Source organism: Ambystoma mexicanum, chromosome 8 (genome assembly GCF_040938575.1).
Source record: "Ambystoma mexicanum isolate Mex_15411 chromosome 8, UKY_AmexF1_1, whole genome shotgun sequence".
In the NCBI taxonomy this organism is placed as follows: Eukaryota; Metazoa; Chordata; class Amphibia; order Caudata; family Ambystomatidae; genus Ambystoma; species Ambystoma mexicanum.
In genome coordinates, this window is record NC_090929.1 from 1,071,004,722 (window position 1) to 1,071,020,494 (window position 15,773).

Here is a 15,773-nt window from a genome sequence, read left to right on the forward strand (position 1 = left end):
TGTTTAGTGTGTGTAGTATGTGAAGCGCTTGTGTCGCCGGGGGTCTTCCCCATAGCCGCCCTGCCGGACGACCTTCCGAGGTCGGGGACCTGCGCTCGGCTGTCTTTCAACGCCGTAATGCCCTCGCCGTCCGAAAGTACGGCGTCGCTGCTGTCGCTGAAGGCGCCCTCCGCTGCCATGGCCGCCTGCCTGGCGTGGTGGGCCCAACGCTTCGTCGAACGGTCCTTAAGTGTCTTAGGTTTAAACCTACTACACGCTCTGCAGTTCGCTTCGGGGTGGTCCCTCGGCAAGCAGAGATTGCACGTGGCGTGCCTGTCGACCCAAGGGTATTTGCGATTGCACTTGGGGCAGAATTGAAAAGGGGTACCCTCCATACGCACCATGAGGCAGCGGGCTGTTAAGTGTAGGAAATGTATAAGGTGTACCTATATATCAAGAGTTAGAGTATGTACCACCCCCCACTCTCCCTACTTGCAGGGCCGAGGCCAGAGGCCTTCCATGGCCCGGGCCGAGGCCAGCGGCTTTCCGAGGCCCAAATCCGTCGTGCAGCAGCCGACGGTCAATTTCTTCTCCAGCCGGCGTCGAGTGTCGAAGTTCAACGTTGGGGTGGGGAAGGATGTCAATAGATTATTATTTTAAATTTTTAGCAAAAGTATGGCTAAGGCCAGGGGACTCCGCAAAATGCTTCCGACCAGTATGGCGGAAAAAAACAATCTGAGGATCCTAGACGCGTGAGGGATCTTGGGTACAGTAGACGTCACACTAGGGATAGTATTACTGGCACGCCCTGTGTCGACGCCCATTTTCGAGTTTCGAAAAACAAACTGTAATACTCCGCAGCTTCCACTAGATGTCGGCCTATGCACAGCATGTGATCTAAGCAGATTCCACAAGCCTCAGAAATATATATATTACAACATAATAATTAAGGTGGTATAGGTATCCAATACCCTGCCAAACATTTAACAAATACAATTCAGCAAATGAGACAAATCAAACATCAACAAAATCAACATTGCAATTGTTGCATATTCATGTATCAAATCAAAACACGATTAGTTTGTGCATCAGACAGAAAAGTAGGGATTGGGTGTTGATTTTCTAACAGAACAAGGGGCAGCAAGTCTCCCCATGAACCCTTGTGGGGGCAGGTATCTGATGTGCAATCAGACTCCTAGTGTTCAGGTCCATCTATGAGAGCCAAGCACTCTGGAGCCAGGCTGCAGGGCTGACTGTGAACACCCAAAATTCTAATTTCCCCCGGTACCCCCACCAAGATGTAAGGTTCTACATGAACACCCATTACCCCCTTCCCGGTGTGCAGGTCCCCCCACCCTAATGAATAATTTGGTAGCAGATCTCATGAACCTCTGTTGAGTGATGCTGTGAAATGCACAGGGCCCTGCAAAAAGCCCTGGGGTACAGAGCTCTCCATGAACCCAAGGGGTGCAGAACTCCCCATGAAACTCCTAGCAGACAAAGCCATTGTTAAGTTTTTGCAATACAACATTCAGTCTTACCATGCAATGTTTACATCACCATCTACCGAATTCCCTGAATTCCCAGGAAACACACTGTTTTAAGCTCATAAAATGGCAGGTTAAGCCCATATAAATACTGCATAACTTAAAACTAAGCATGGACTCCACGCCCTTCTCAGGGCAACTAATCTCATGGTTCTCTGTGAAGCGGGACTATGAAATGCTTGGCGCCTATGTACACCTGTTGTGCAAAGTGTCCCTTAAACTCCTGAGGTGCAGGACTCCTCATGAGCCCACAGCATGCAGGTTTTCCATGAATCTCTGGGTAGCAGACCTCCCAGTTCATGCATGGGAAGTAGATACTCATGAACTTTACTAAATGTTTGGAGGCTATAAATCCTTGGTGCAAGCCATCCCATGCAGCCTTGTAGTGCAAAACTGCCTAGGAAATTATTTCCCTACCAGGTCTCAACCCACCCAAATGAGTCGTTTGTCTCCACAAGAATTCCTAGGGGTACAGATGTCCAATGAACTCCTGAGTAGAGGATTTTCCCAATAAGCCCCGATTGAGAGGCTCCTTTAGAGATGTGTGTGTAAACTTCAAAGATTGAAATTGATGAAGCTACCATTGATGAGGCCAATTGCAATTGCATGTGGCCTAGACATGCCAGGTTAGTGCTACAGGAAACCTGGAGTGGATCAAGATAAGGCAATTAGTGATACCAATGAGAGACCACCACAGGGAATACCCAGCTAAGCTCTAAGAAGCCAACAGAGCACCAGCAAGACCTCCACAACCCTGACTACAAAGGGTTTTTACAGAGTACAGAAAGGGAAGGACCACATCTCTTCCTGTGCCCCTAGTTGCCTAAAAGAAAACCGGACTAGACTGGCAAACTACATTCACCATTATAGGGGCAAGAGAACAGGGAATGGGAGGGGTGACTGCCAACCCACAGAAAGGCTTTTGAAATACAGGGAAGGATAGCCCACAGGTCCCACCACCAGTACCCATATAAGAAGAGAAAGTGAACCTCCTCTGCTTCTGAATAAACCCAGGACAGAAATTCCAGTACCTCTTCCTCTGCATAGGAGTTGATATTAATCCCATTAACCTGAAGAAAGCAGGAAAGTGCTAAAGATTGCTTCAGGAAAAGAGAACCTTCCAACAACAGCCGGGGATTGGGAGCTAGAGCAAGCAGACAGACAGACGGAGAGAGGAATATCACATTAATGAAATCCAAAATGATTGACCCACCTCTTATAGCCTTAGCTCATTAAGGGTAACCTCAAAGGACCTGGAGAGACAGTTCAGGGGAGGGGGGATAAGAGAACAACAAAATACGTACAGTCCGGCCCACATAGATGAAAACCGACAGGATGGTGTTTGAAAAGCGCTTGAGAGTCTGCTGGAGCAAAGTGTGGAGGGGAGTTGGTGGGATTAAAATAAGGGAAGAAGGGGTTGAGCGAGCAGGGCACTCTTCACGCACACAGTCGGCAGAAAAGCCTTCAGGGCTAGCCTGACGGCCCTCAGCTCCAACAGATTGATATGGAGTCTGGACTCCGACGGAGACCAACGACCGCTGACTGTCAGCTCGTTGGCATGAGCTCCCCATCCCCTGAGGGATGTGTCCGTCACGATCGTCACCTCCGGCCATGGCAGCCAAAATGCGGCCCCCTTCATCAGATTGCCCTCGACGGCCCACCACAGAAGGTCCCGGGCTACCGAGGGCGGCACCTGAACAGGGTCCGACAGCCTGCCGAAGGACTGAGACCACTGGAGCTTGAGTGCCCACTGCAAAGACCTCATCCGCAGACGAGCCTCTGGCACCAGAAGAATGCAGGATGCCATGAGGCCGAGCAGTCTCAAGAACTCGGACGTTGGGAGATTCTGGGCAAACTGAAACTTGTGCACCATCTGCTGAATGTGAAGAGCCCTCACCTGAGGAGGAAAACACTGCCCCAGGGACGTGTCGAGCACTGCTCCGATGTACTGGAGCCGCTGCGTTGGTGTCAAATGGGACTTCTTTAAATTGAGGGAGAAGCCCAGCCTATGAAAGGGAGTGGCAGGTGACGGACAGATGATCCAGGACGTGCTCGGGAGAGCTCCCCCTGATCAACCAATCGTCCAGGTAGGGATAGACGTGAATCCCCCCTTTCCTGAGATGCGCTGCCACCATCACCATGAGCTTGGTGAAAACCCTTGGGGCGGAGGTCAATCCGAACGGCAGGACCGGAAACTGAAAGTGCGAGTCGCCAACCGCGAACCTCAGGTACTTCTTGTGCTTGGGATGGATCGGCACATGGAAGTAAGCATCCTTGAGGTCGAGAGACAGCAACCAGTCCTGAATTTGAAGGGCCTTGAGGACTTGAGAAAGAGTCACCATCTTGAACTTGTCCTTCCTGAGGAGTTTGTTCAAACCGCGCAAGTCCATGATGGGTCTCAATCCCCAGTCTTTCTTTGAAATCAAAAAATAAGGGGAATACCATCCCTTGTTCCTCTCCGCTACAGGCACCAGTTTTATGGCGCCTTTCTCCAGCAGGGCTTGAATTTCCTGCGCAAGGAGCAGATCCAGACTCTTCAAAGAGAGGTTCCCTGGTGGATTGTCGTGAGGCCTCTGCCGAAAAGGAAGACAGTAGCGTGGGTTATGATCTCCAGAACCCACACATCCGAAGTAATGGCTTGCCACTCTGATGCTGCGCCAGCCTTCCCCCAACCGGCGAACCATGGGACATGGCCTCATGACTGAGTGGTAGCGGCTGTGGCGTTGCCTGAGGGCAAAGAGGCAACTGCCCAAGCGGCCTTGGCACCTCGAGTACCTTTGTTTCCACCTCCGGCACTCTTACGATGGCCTCTTTGACTGCTAGCTCCTCTCGCTTTACTGAAGGACGAGTAATAGCGAAAGGAACCTCCCCTCCATTGCTGTCCCTTAGGACGAAAAGGCGGAGGTTGGCGAACTGCAGCACCCAATGATTTCGCTGCAGCTTTGAAGGTCTGCAACCTCTCAAGGCTCTCGTCAGCCTTGATGCCAAAAAGGTGTTCACCGTCAAAAGGCATGTTGAGGAGCCGGGACTGGACATCAGGAGCGAACCCAGACTTCCGCAACCACGCAAACCTGCGCATAACGGTGCTCGCCGCCATGGACCGGCTGACACAATCCACCAAGTCCAAACCCGACTGAACAGCCTCACACATAGCATCCTTGCCATCCTGAACCATAGCAAGGAAACCATCCCGTTCGTCCCCTTCGGGAATATGATCAGCCGCTAATGCAACACAGTTCCACAGAGTGTGCATGAAACAAGACAAGGCACATATGGAGTTGGCCGCCTGAAGCGCCATACCCCCCAAAGAAAACACTTTCTTCGCCCAGCTGTCAAAACGTTTGTCGTCCCTATCCGGAGGGATGGTAGGATACGACGCCTGCTTTGCCGGGGCCGTGGCCGCCTGCACCACCAAACTCTCCGGGGTGGGGTGCTTAGACAAGTAGCAGGGGTCGCTAATGGGTGGATGGTATTTTCGCGACAAAGACTTGTCCACTGCCGGGAGACTCTCCGGAGCAGTCCAAGCCGCCGCCGCCACCCTTCTCTGCAGAGCCATATGAAAAGGCAAAACTGGGTCAGTGGGTGGACCGAGATCAAGGATGTCCGTGAGATCATCCTGAACGAACTCCCCTGGGGGAGCTGACCAACCCAAGTACTCGGTAACCCGAGAAATAAGGCGCCGATATGAAGAATCGGCATGAGTGCCAGGCTCCAGCCGACAAAACTCCACCTCCGGAGAGGTGTCCAGTCCACTGGCATCATGCAGCGACTGCCTCAGGTCATCAAACTGGCTATGGCCCGAGATAAGGTCATCTGGAACCGGAACCAGGCCGCCATCAGAGCCTTCATCACCCTCTGAAATGTACTCCAGGCGGGGAGAGGAAGACCTCTGCGGACCAAAGCAGTGCCGGACCTTAGCCATAGCCTTTGTAGGGGCAAACCCTGTGCCACGGGGCCCCTCCGACACCACCGCCTCGAAAGGCGTCGGCGTCGACAGAAAAGGCGTCGAGGGCGCTGAACGAGTCGGCGCCGGTGTCGAGCGAATCGGCGTCGACGACAGCTTCAGCGCCATCAGCATCAGCGACGTCGACACAGTCCTCGAAGCCGGAGCTCCGAGCGTGTCTCTCGACAACCTGGGTGCCGACGACGACCCCCTCGAAGACGGAAACGTCGAGAGAAATCGTCGACGACCTCTGCGCCACAGGCGTCGACGTCTTCTTCGAAGACGGCACAGGATCACGCGGTCTCGAGCGCGTCGAGGACCGGGACCTGGAACGGGCATGGCAAGAACGGCTACCCTTGTCCAAGCGGGACCTCTCCCGCGAGCCCTGCCGACCACCCGAGCCCGAAGGCGTACAGGCGGTGTATCTCGACCGGTGCCGACCGACCCCACTCGGAGGCGCGGACGGACCAGTGCCCTGCGATTCCTCTGGTGTCGCTTGCATGGAGGGATAAGCGACCCGCCGACGGGCGGAGTCTTCGGAAGAGGACGGGGAAGGCGACCTATGCCGGCGCTTCCTGGAATGCATAGAAGAGGCGGAGGAGTGGCGAGACCGACTCCTGGAAGGAGACCCACCGGACTTCCGACGACGACGCGGAGAGTCACCCCTCGAGTCATCGGTCAAAAGCCCTGCAGACCTCGACTTTCGGGGCTTAGACACCCGGCCTACCGACAGCTTCTTCTTGCGTTCCCGCAAGGCCTTTGCAGTGAGCGACTGGCAGTGGACACAGTCGTCCGTATCGGTGGCCTCCCCGAGGCACCAGAGGCAGGCGTCGTGCGAGTCCGTGACCAACATCTTGGACCCACAGTCCCCGTAGTTCTTGAAGCACGGAAGCGGGGTCGAAGATGAGAAAGACATCGCCACTAACAGGTCTTCACAACCAACCGAACAGGTTCAATGAACCGAGAATAGAAAACAGCAACTCCAACGAGTCGAGGCATACCGAGATTCACGAAGCGAACACGTTCGCGGAAAAAACAGAACTGAGGCTATGGGCGTCGTGCGTCCTACTTATCACATCGGGTGACGTCGGCCGTTGGAGGAGGTCCTCAGGGACGGCGCATCGACGTCATCGACGCAGGAGCCAAAGATTTTCCAAAGCAGCACAGCTGTGGACATTACCTGTCATAGATATGAATCCCCAGCTGCAGTATAGCTGCAGTATAGCCCCCATGGGTGACCATTTTGTCAAAATGGTCAGTCTTCTTTTTTTTCCATGTTCTGTTTGTGAGGTCTTTCTTGGGTTTGACTCTGAGCACCAAACCTGGTTTGACCCTTGTTTGTTTTGCCTTTGGCGGGCTTCTGTACTGAAACCCGCCTCTGGCTCCAGTGTATCTGGAAGGGCAGGAAGTGAGGGAGGTGCCAGAAACTCCACTGTGCTTCGTGTCTAGGGAAACCTGAATGCACCCAGTCCTGATTGTCTGGCTGTCCTTGCAGGACAGGCACCCTGCTGTTTGAGTGACAAGCTAGGTTGTGTATCAATGGGAGAAACCTGCTTAAAAGGCAAGGGTTTTGGGACTAGAAGCAGAGTCGACCACTGGGAACAACAACCCGACGAAGAAACCGTGAACGGAGCTTGCTGCATCCTCCTGGACCGTTGAACTACCGACTTCTTCCCTTGGGTTAGTGGGACCAATTAACCCCGAGACGAACTCTGCTGGAACACCTTCCCCATCTGGCTGTACTTCTTTGCTGCTGCAGGAACCGAGTGCCAGGGGTCGAGAAACCCGTAGTCGAGTGCAACATCTGTAAACCGGCCAAAAGCTCCAGGAGTCTCCACAGGACTCTCGAGAAGCAGGGAAACCAGAGCTCAAGTCACCTCACCAGAGTGCAGGTCTCAAGGAGTGAAGGAAGCCTAACCGGTGTCCAAGATCCGCGGTGGTGCAATTTAGAAAGCGATGAAACCGCAAAGTGCTGCTGATCCAAAAACAGCCCATAGCTGCCGCTGACCTTTGAGTTGCTGCCGCAGGACTCCCCAGATGTCCTCCCTCATGTCCCCACGACCGAGCCCCAGGAACACAGAATCTCCATTGCTGCAACCAGACAGAAGCCAGCTGGACCCTCTTCTTCTACCCAAAGATACAGTTCTGACTTGGGGTACTTACCTCAGTGTCTGTAGCTTGCTCTTCTCAGTTGAGCCTTGCAGTAGCTACTTTGCTAGAGTTGATTCCAGCTCTAACCTTCACAAGTGTAACATTTGTGACCCTACAGTGATTTCTCTTCAACAAACTCTGTAACTTGTGCAAGACTAGTATTATCTAGGAAGTGCCTCAGCTCCATAGACTTTGCTGCAATTGACTTTGGCTGTCCGGGCTCCCTCCAGACTCTTCTATTCCATTTGACTTTAATTCTTACTGTCCCTCACAGGTGATACATTGGTTTTTAACTAATATTGCTGGGAAAGGTTTTTATCTAGACTTCATTGTAAGATTTGAAGTGTTCACATGCTCTGAGAACCTGTTCATCCTTTCCTTGCTACCAAATTTCAGAATTTACAAAGTGTACTAATGATATATAAATGCCATCACTGTCCTAGTTCGTGAAGTCACCTCAGGGTGTAGAAAGTGTGTAAGAAGCATCTCTAAAGAGTATCTACTAGCTTTGTTTTCATTCTGTGAAAGTATACTTGATTGTTGCATGCATTAGAATGCTCATTTGAAAATGACCGTTAAATAAATAACTATTTTAACTAAAAACCTTGAGTATAAGTGTTATTTGGATACTTGTATTGGTGGATTTCCGTTCTACAGCTCACATTTACCCCTCTTGAGTGACTACTCAGTCACACTACCAACTTGTGTAGTACAGACCTATACCAATAGGTGGGTTACCTAATACCAAGAGGACAAGTTTTGTGTTGTCTCCCACAGGGTTACTACATCAATTCTTGCCTAACAGTATGCTCAGCTCCTCTTTCCCCATTCCCTCTAGCTCTGTACCAAACTGCGGTTTTAGCAAGTGTCCATCGCCTAAGATCCTTCAACCATTTACCGATCCCAGGACTCTGCTTCCCCTTCCACGCTAGCGATATCCTGCATTTGATGACCGCTAAATCCATAAATTGCAACACGTTTCAGTACTTTCGGGCCCATTTTGGGGTACAAACCTATAAGGACATACTTCAGGCTGATGTGAAAATTTTATTTATATCCCAATCCCGCAATTTGCTGTAGACTTCCGTCCAGAACCCGTGTATCGGAGGGTGCTTCCAGAACACATGGATCAACCCTGCACCATCCTGTCCACACCTATGACAAGCCGCAAACTGATTTGGAAATATTCTAGCCATCCACTCCGGGGTCAAGTATACTCTATGAAGGAGGTTATATGGCAGCAGTTTAAAATCTAGCATTCATTTTGTGGGTACAAGAGCACCCTCTCCCAGGTTTCCTCATCACACGCACGATCCAAATCCTGCACCCATGCCTTTTTAATAGGTAGCTCAGCATTACGGACAATATATTCTATACATCTGTAACCAATGCACAGCTCTCTGCTAAATCATACAGGCTAGTTAACAGCACTTTTGTATCGGGTTCTGCAGGAAGCATCTGCCAAATTCGTCACAGCTGCATAAGTCAGGAACTGTCCAAGTGGCAAATCATATCTATCCCTACATTCTGTGAACGGCAGTAGGACACCTTGCTTTAATACACCCCCTGCACCCAAACCACCATCCCCAAATGTTCCCAGGATTTAATTATGGGTCTCAAGCTTGTGTCCATCCCTTGCATGTGTTGCGTCAAGGGGATAGTGGGCTAGCACGCCAAGTGCTCGATTCCAGAATGTTCCGTCTAAACATACCAACATGGGGAACCTAATAGTGTCCCTTGAGTCCGTCCATTGAAAGGGGGAGCCACAAGAAGCCAAGCATTGGCAGATCTCAGGGTTCTGTTACGTTGGTAGGGGGAAGAGCGTCTTTTGGAGGAATTCTGGGCCTTTCTTGTGGACGGCACAGTGGGTGATACACATGGCTTTCAAAGTGGCCCTTCTGCTGATGGGGAGCCAGTAGAGAACCCAGAGTGCGGGGGTGATGTGCTCCCTCGGCAGGAGGGCGAGGAGGAGACATGCAGGTGAGTTTTGGATCCTTTGAAGCTTGCACGAGGGGGCACCTAGGTAGAGAGAGTTGGCATTGTCTAGCTAGGAGAGGATGGTGGCCATGATTTCAGAGACTGTGTGAGGGAAGGAGAGATAGGGGAAGATGTCCATCAGGACGTATAGGTGGTAGTGGCAGAAAGTGGGGACTGCGTTGATGTGGTGGGAGAGATCCGAGCTGAGGTTGCATCCTAGGTTCTTTACTGCGGGTGGGGGACCCAGTGCGTGGGTTGGGGGGGAGGGGAGCAGTTTTGTTGCATTTCAGAATTTCGGTTTTGCCTGAGTTGAGTAGGAGATGGTTGGTCATCATCCAGTGGTCAATTTCCGATAGGCAGGCAGTCAGGTCAGGGAGTGGAGAGAAGGTGGAGTTAGGGATCTTGAAAATGATCTGAGTGTTATCAGCATAGTTATAGCAGGTAAGGTTGTGGGAGCGGATGAGCACTGGGAGGGGGCTGAGATAGAGGTTGAAGAGGAGGGGGAGAGGGAGAGGGAGGCACCTTGAAGGACCCCCTGATAAAAAGGGCGGGAGGCTGATAAGAAGGGAGGTAGGATGCTAATTTGTGAGCGGTTGGAGAGGAAAGAGGAGATCCAACATAAGGCCAGATCGTGGATACCGACGGAGTGAAATCGTTCTATGAGGGTGGAGTGATTGATGGTATCAAATACAGCCGAGATCTCGACGAGGATGAGGGAAGCAAATGCTTTTTCTCAAGTTGTCCAAGATGGAGACAGTAATAATAATAATAATTTAGCATTTATATAGCGCTACGAACCCCTCAGGTATCTGAGCACTGCTTATTATTACCCATGGTGTGTGGTGCTCATTTATCGACCTCGGAAGGATGAAAGGCTGAGTTTGGCCCTGCAGGGATTCAAACCTGCGTCAGCAGGGTCTGCACGGATGTGCTATCAGACAAGGGAGGGTTCAGTTCCATGCAGAGGTCTGAAGCCAGATTGGGCAGGGTCAAGGAGGGTGTGTGATTCTGTGTAAAGGGAGAGTTGGGAGTATGCGGTGCAATCCAGAAGTTTGGCGATCAACCGGTTGTTTGATATTGGGCAGTAGTTTGAGGGGCAGAGGGGGTCAAGGAAGGTTTTTTGGAGTAGAGGTTTGACATGAGAGGTTTTGAAGGCATTTGGGAAAATGCCCAAGGTTAGAGAGTGGTTGATTATAGATCTGGCATAGGTGCCTGCACAAGTGGAGAACAGGATGTTTTTTGGAAGTAAAGGGGGGGCAGGGATCTCCAGGGGATCCTGAGGGGCAGCTGCTGGAGAGGAGTTTATGGAATTCCTGATGGGAGATGGGTAGGGCGTACAGAGGGAAGGGGGAAGGTGGCTGAGGGTAGGATGGGGAAAAGAGATGTTGGCTTTGAGTGAATAGAGAGGTTTTGGTCAGTGGCAATGTTGTGGAGATGGTCTGAGATGGCATTGCAGAGCTGCTGGCAGTGGAGTGAGGTGGGGGGGTGGGAGGGTGAGCAGCAGGGTTTCTTGAATTCTGCAATGATCTTCTGAAGCTTTTTGCTGGGGTTTGGGGCGTTGGAGATCCGTGAATCGCAGAAGGAATGTGGCTTTTCTGATTTTGGCCTTTATTGAGAGGGGATGGATCTGTGCACCACTTACGTTTAATGCAATGGTTTAGGGTTTTGAGGGAGTTGAAGCACTTTGGGGAGCGACCTGCTCTGTGGGAGGGGGATCTGCAGGGAGTTAGGAGGGAGAGGGCTTTGGTGAACCATCGGCCGAAACATTTGATTCCTCCTGGGGTGCCGAGAGTGTGAAGGGAGGCGAGCACGGAATTGGCTAGGTTGGGGGTGATGATGACTTTGTTCCAGAGGGGAATAGGAGGGAGACTGTTGGAGGAAGGTGGGATAGGGGTGTGTGAATGGAGCAATCAAGGAGAAGATGGTGGTGTGGTCTGTCCATGATAGTAGTTGAATGGACAGAGAAGAGAGAAGGTCAGCGGGTGACAAAGTGTGACCTGCTGTGTGGATAGGACCTGTTACCAGTTAGATCATGTTGAGGGCTTCTAAGTTGAAGATCTGCGGGCGGGTCATGGGACTATGAAGGAGTCAAACCAGATGTTGAGGTCTCCTAGCAGAGTAAGTGTCGGGTGCGAGATCAGAATAGCTGCTAGGGAGTCACTGAGGTAATCTGCAAAGTGTCCGTTATATCCAGGAGGTCTATAGATGAGTAAGAAACTGTGGCAAGTAGCGGGGGAAGAGTTGGAATTTAAAAAGCAGAGAGTTGCAGTCCGCATCGCAGAGATGACTCTCTCCTTGTGGAAGGCAAGTAGAGTTGTTTTGTGGAGTATGGCTATCCCCCGCTGCTCTAGTGTAGTGGTTGTGCGTATTGAGGGAGTATCCTGGGGGATGGCATTGAGTGCGTGTGGTGGGTAGGTAGTACTCAGTGAACCAAGTTTCATGAATTAAGAGGATGTCTGGGTTTTTAGATGAAATAAAGTCAAAGATAACATGTTTGTTTTTGGCGATGGATCTTGCGTTAATGAGAATGCAGTAGAGGAGGTGGGACGGAGGGGTGTTCGAGAGGCTGTGGGATCCTTGGAGTGGGGCATGAGGAGGAGGACGATTCATTATGGAATGGGTGTGCGGTTTGGTATTGGGAGGGACGGGTGGACTGGCCGTGGGGCGGGAGCGGGGGGATTACTAGGGGTGTCAAGTGGTGAGTGGGAGAGCGGGGGAACAGTGCACATGCTGATGGGGTGGGTGCAGAGATGTCCGGGGAGGCGTAGAGCTTGGGGAGAAGGAAGGAGAAGAGAAGAGACAGTGGGAGGGTTTAGGGTAAAGAGGGTTAAGGGAGGGGGCAGAGTGGTGTACGTCATAGTGGGAAGGATAGGGGAGGCGAAGAGAGGTGCGAGAGTTGGGAGTGGTCTGCTGTATGGTTTTGAGTGGCATGATGGTGGCAGGTGTGTGAGTGAGGGTGGGAGAACCTGTGGAATTGGGGTGGGGGAACCTGCAGAAATGGGGTGGGGGTCTATGCTAATGCTGCACGTGCTCCGCTTAGGGGATGGGCGGAATATGGAGGGGGGAGGGCAAGGGGGTGGTAACGGGAAGAACGGGGAGGGAAAGATGAGGGGGGCATGGAGAAGTGGAAGACAAGTTACATGTGCGCCAGATCACCCCTCTCAGAATTGGAACTGTGGCTGGGCATGATTGTGGTGCTATAGACTCTTATTAGCTGAGTTATTGTTGTTAAGAAGAGCCTTTATGAAGTTAGAGTGCGGTGGTAGAGAGCGTCTAGAGATCAGTGTTATTGGAGAAGGGGGGAAGCAGGGGTTCACCCAATTGCAATCCTACTCAGCTGCAAAATGTATCCAAATTACAGAACAGCCTGATGCAGAATTAATATACAGGACTGCCAAGATGCCAACTCAGTTCAAAATACAGAAGAACAAAATGCAAAATTAATTCAACATACAGAGCTGCCCAGATGCACACTTAATTCGCGATACAAGACTGCCCAAGTGCCAAGTCAATTCAAAATACAGCACTGCGCAGGTGTGCAGTTACTTCAAATATAGAATGCACAGATGCAAGATTAATTTAAAATAACAGACTGCCCAGGTGCCAAGTCGATTCAGATACCACATTTCCCAGGTGCAAAATTAAATGAACGTATACAGCTGCCCAGATGCAAAATTAGTCAAACTACAGAACTGTCCAGATGCAAAGTTAATTTAATGTGCAGGACTGCTCAGAAAATCAGGTCAATTCCAGATGCAGGATTGCCCAACTGCAAAATTAAGTTTGGCGTACAGTACTGCCCAGAGCTAAATTGATTCAAATGTAAGACTGCCCTGGTGTCACGTCAATTCAGAATACAGAACTACCTAAATGCAAACATTACAGAAATGCCCAGCTGATAGATGTCTATAGCCAGATATTCGAAGGGCACATCAGATAAGGTCAATGACAAGGTCATCTCCTGTTGCTTCCCATCATTCCCCAACGAGGCCAGGGGAAATAGACCAGACTTGTTCCAATTCCTCTTTATGCCAGATAACTTGCCAAAGTTCTCCAGAACTATCAGTATATAAAAGGTAGGTTAGCTCTTGGATTATTAACATAAAGCAGTTTATCAGCAGCATACATTGAAATCAAGTGTTTTGCCTGTCCCCCACTTGTATAGCTGCTCCAGAATATTCTCGTCTCAAATACACGGTTAGTGGCTCCAAGGCCATAATAAATAGTATTGGGAGAGCAAACAACCCTGCCTCGAGCCGGTCTTGATGGGCCATTCTTCAAAAATTGTACTGCCCATTTTAACCCTCACTACTAGTTCTGTGTATATAAGTCAGAACCATTTAAGGAGTCCCTCACCTATCCCAAATGTCCTCAATGCAGCGAACATCCAGCTCCACCGCACCAAATCAAATGCTTTAACCGCATCCAAGGATGCTACTGCTATTTCCTCCCAACTTTATTCATCTGGGAGAAAATGTTTTGCAGTGTTCTGAAATTATGGGAGGTATTCCTATTTGGCACAAAGCCCGTCTGGTCAGAATGCATTAAAAAGAGGTAGTACTGTTTCTAATCGTCTGGCCAATATAGAGCAACATATCTTAGCATTTTTATTTAACATTAATATGGACATATATGGCTTGAAATTGGTAATATCATTGCTTCCCGCATCGATCTCTCGTATGATGCATTCAGGGTCTATAGCAGTTTCCTAGCAATCAGTCTGTCAATCGTTTTATAGAACTCCATGGGAAGCCCGTTGCTCCCAGGTTTTTTTTGTTCCGAGTTGTGAGATTGTCAGCGAAATGTCCTGCTCATTTCTGGGACTGTCCCGGTCCTCTGCTTGGTGGGCAGATATGCACAGTAGGTCGATATTCTGGAGCGTATATTCTATCTCATCCATGTCCAGCTGCAACTCCCTGTCGTAGTACATTGTAAACATATTGTTGATCTGGGACCCCGCTGCCTACTTTTCCCAGCATTCATCCATTATCTCCACAATATTGGTCCTCAGAGTCTCACATTTCAGAAGCCTGCCCAGCTTATCACCCTGTTCATGTAGCTTCTCAGAGTACACAGATAAGATGCGTTTACCAAGCCTATTGCATGCTTCCATGCAGTCCAGCCTTAACTGTACCAGCTGCTGTTCATTCTCGCCCTCCTGTGCTAAGGCTGACTACACCCTTCTGATTTCTTCCACACTCTCCAACGTTCTCACCAAAGTGGCTCCAATTCCAGCTGACGTGGCCATACTCTCCCCTCATGACCACTTTAAAAGCCTCCAATTTTTTCCTGTAGTCCGCCACACTGCTCATTATCCTCAAAGTACCCCTGCACAGCAATCCTAACACTTTCCCTATATGCCACATACGGCAGAGCCTCTACCATAAGATCCCAAGTGAGTACAATCATCTTGGCCTCCGTCCACAAAACCAAAGTCAGCAATGCAGCCTGATCCGATAATGTCCTGTCCAAGTAGTTCGGGCCAACACATTTCTGTGCTTGCTCCTCTCCCATGAAAACTAAATCTATCCTTGTATAAATGTCACAAGTAGAAAGAAAATCCCATAGTCATAGGGTTGAGCTTTCTCCACATTTCTTTCAATTTAATTGTCGACATAACTTAACACAGTGCTTGGGACGCCAATGACTTTCGAAATAGTCCTACCATCCTATGCCACGTGGGGTCCAACGTACAATTAAAGTCACCACCCCAAATCCATGGGACGTCCCTGTGTTGTGCATGTATTGCCAGCACTTTACTGAAGAATGTAGCCGCATCATAATTGGGTGCATAGGTATTTATTATACATATCGGTATCCCCTTAATACTTCCCGGAAGTAAAATTAACCTACATGTCTCCACTATAACTACCTTCTCAAACTCGAAGGGAACCACATTCGAGATCCATATAGGAAATCCCCTTGAGTAAGTCAAGTAAGCTGCTCCAAATCAACACCATCACACCGTTTCAGCAACGGTCTACTTTTGTTCAAGTGTGTCTCTTGGAGTAGTGCGATCGAGATATTTTTGCTGCTAATGTAGCTATACACCCAATTCCTGTCAATGTATCCATTTAAGCCCCTAATGTTCCAGGACAGTACTGTTACGCTCACCTGGCTCCCACAGGGGCGTCGGTCGGACCCGGACAGCTGCAGTCTCCACCCACGTGATGCGT

The 15,773-nt window shown here is 50.2% G+C and overlaps 1 protein-coding gene across 4 annotated transcripts in view; it reads right to left on the reverse strand.

Moving 5' to 3' along the window:
- TUBGCP2 (tubulin gamma complex component 2) overlaps positions 1-15,773 on the reverse strand; it is a 704,444-nt gene that overhangs the window by 402,603 nt on the left and 286,068 nt on the right. The gene's annotated exons all lie outside the window — the stretch shown is intronic.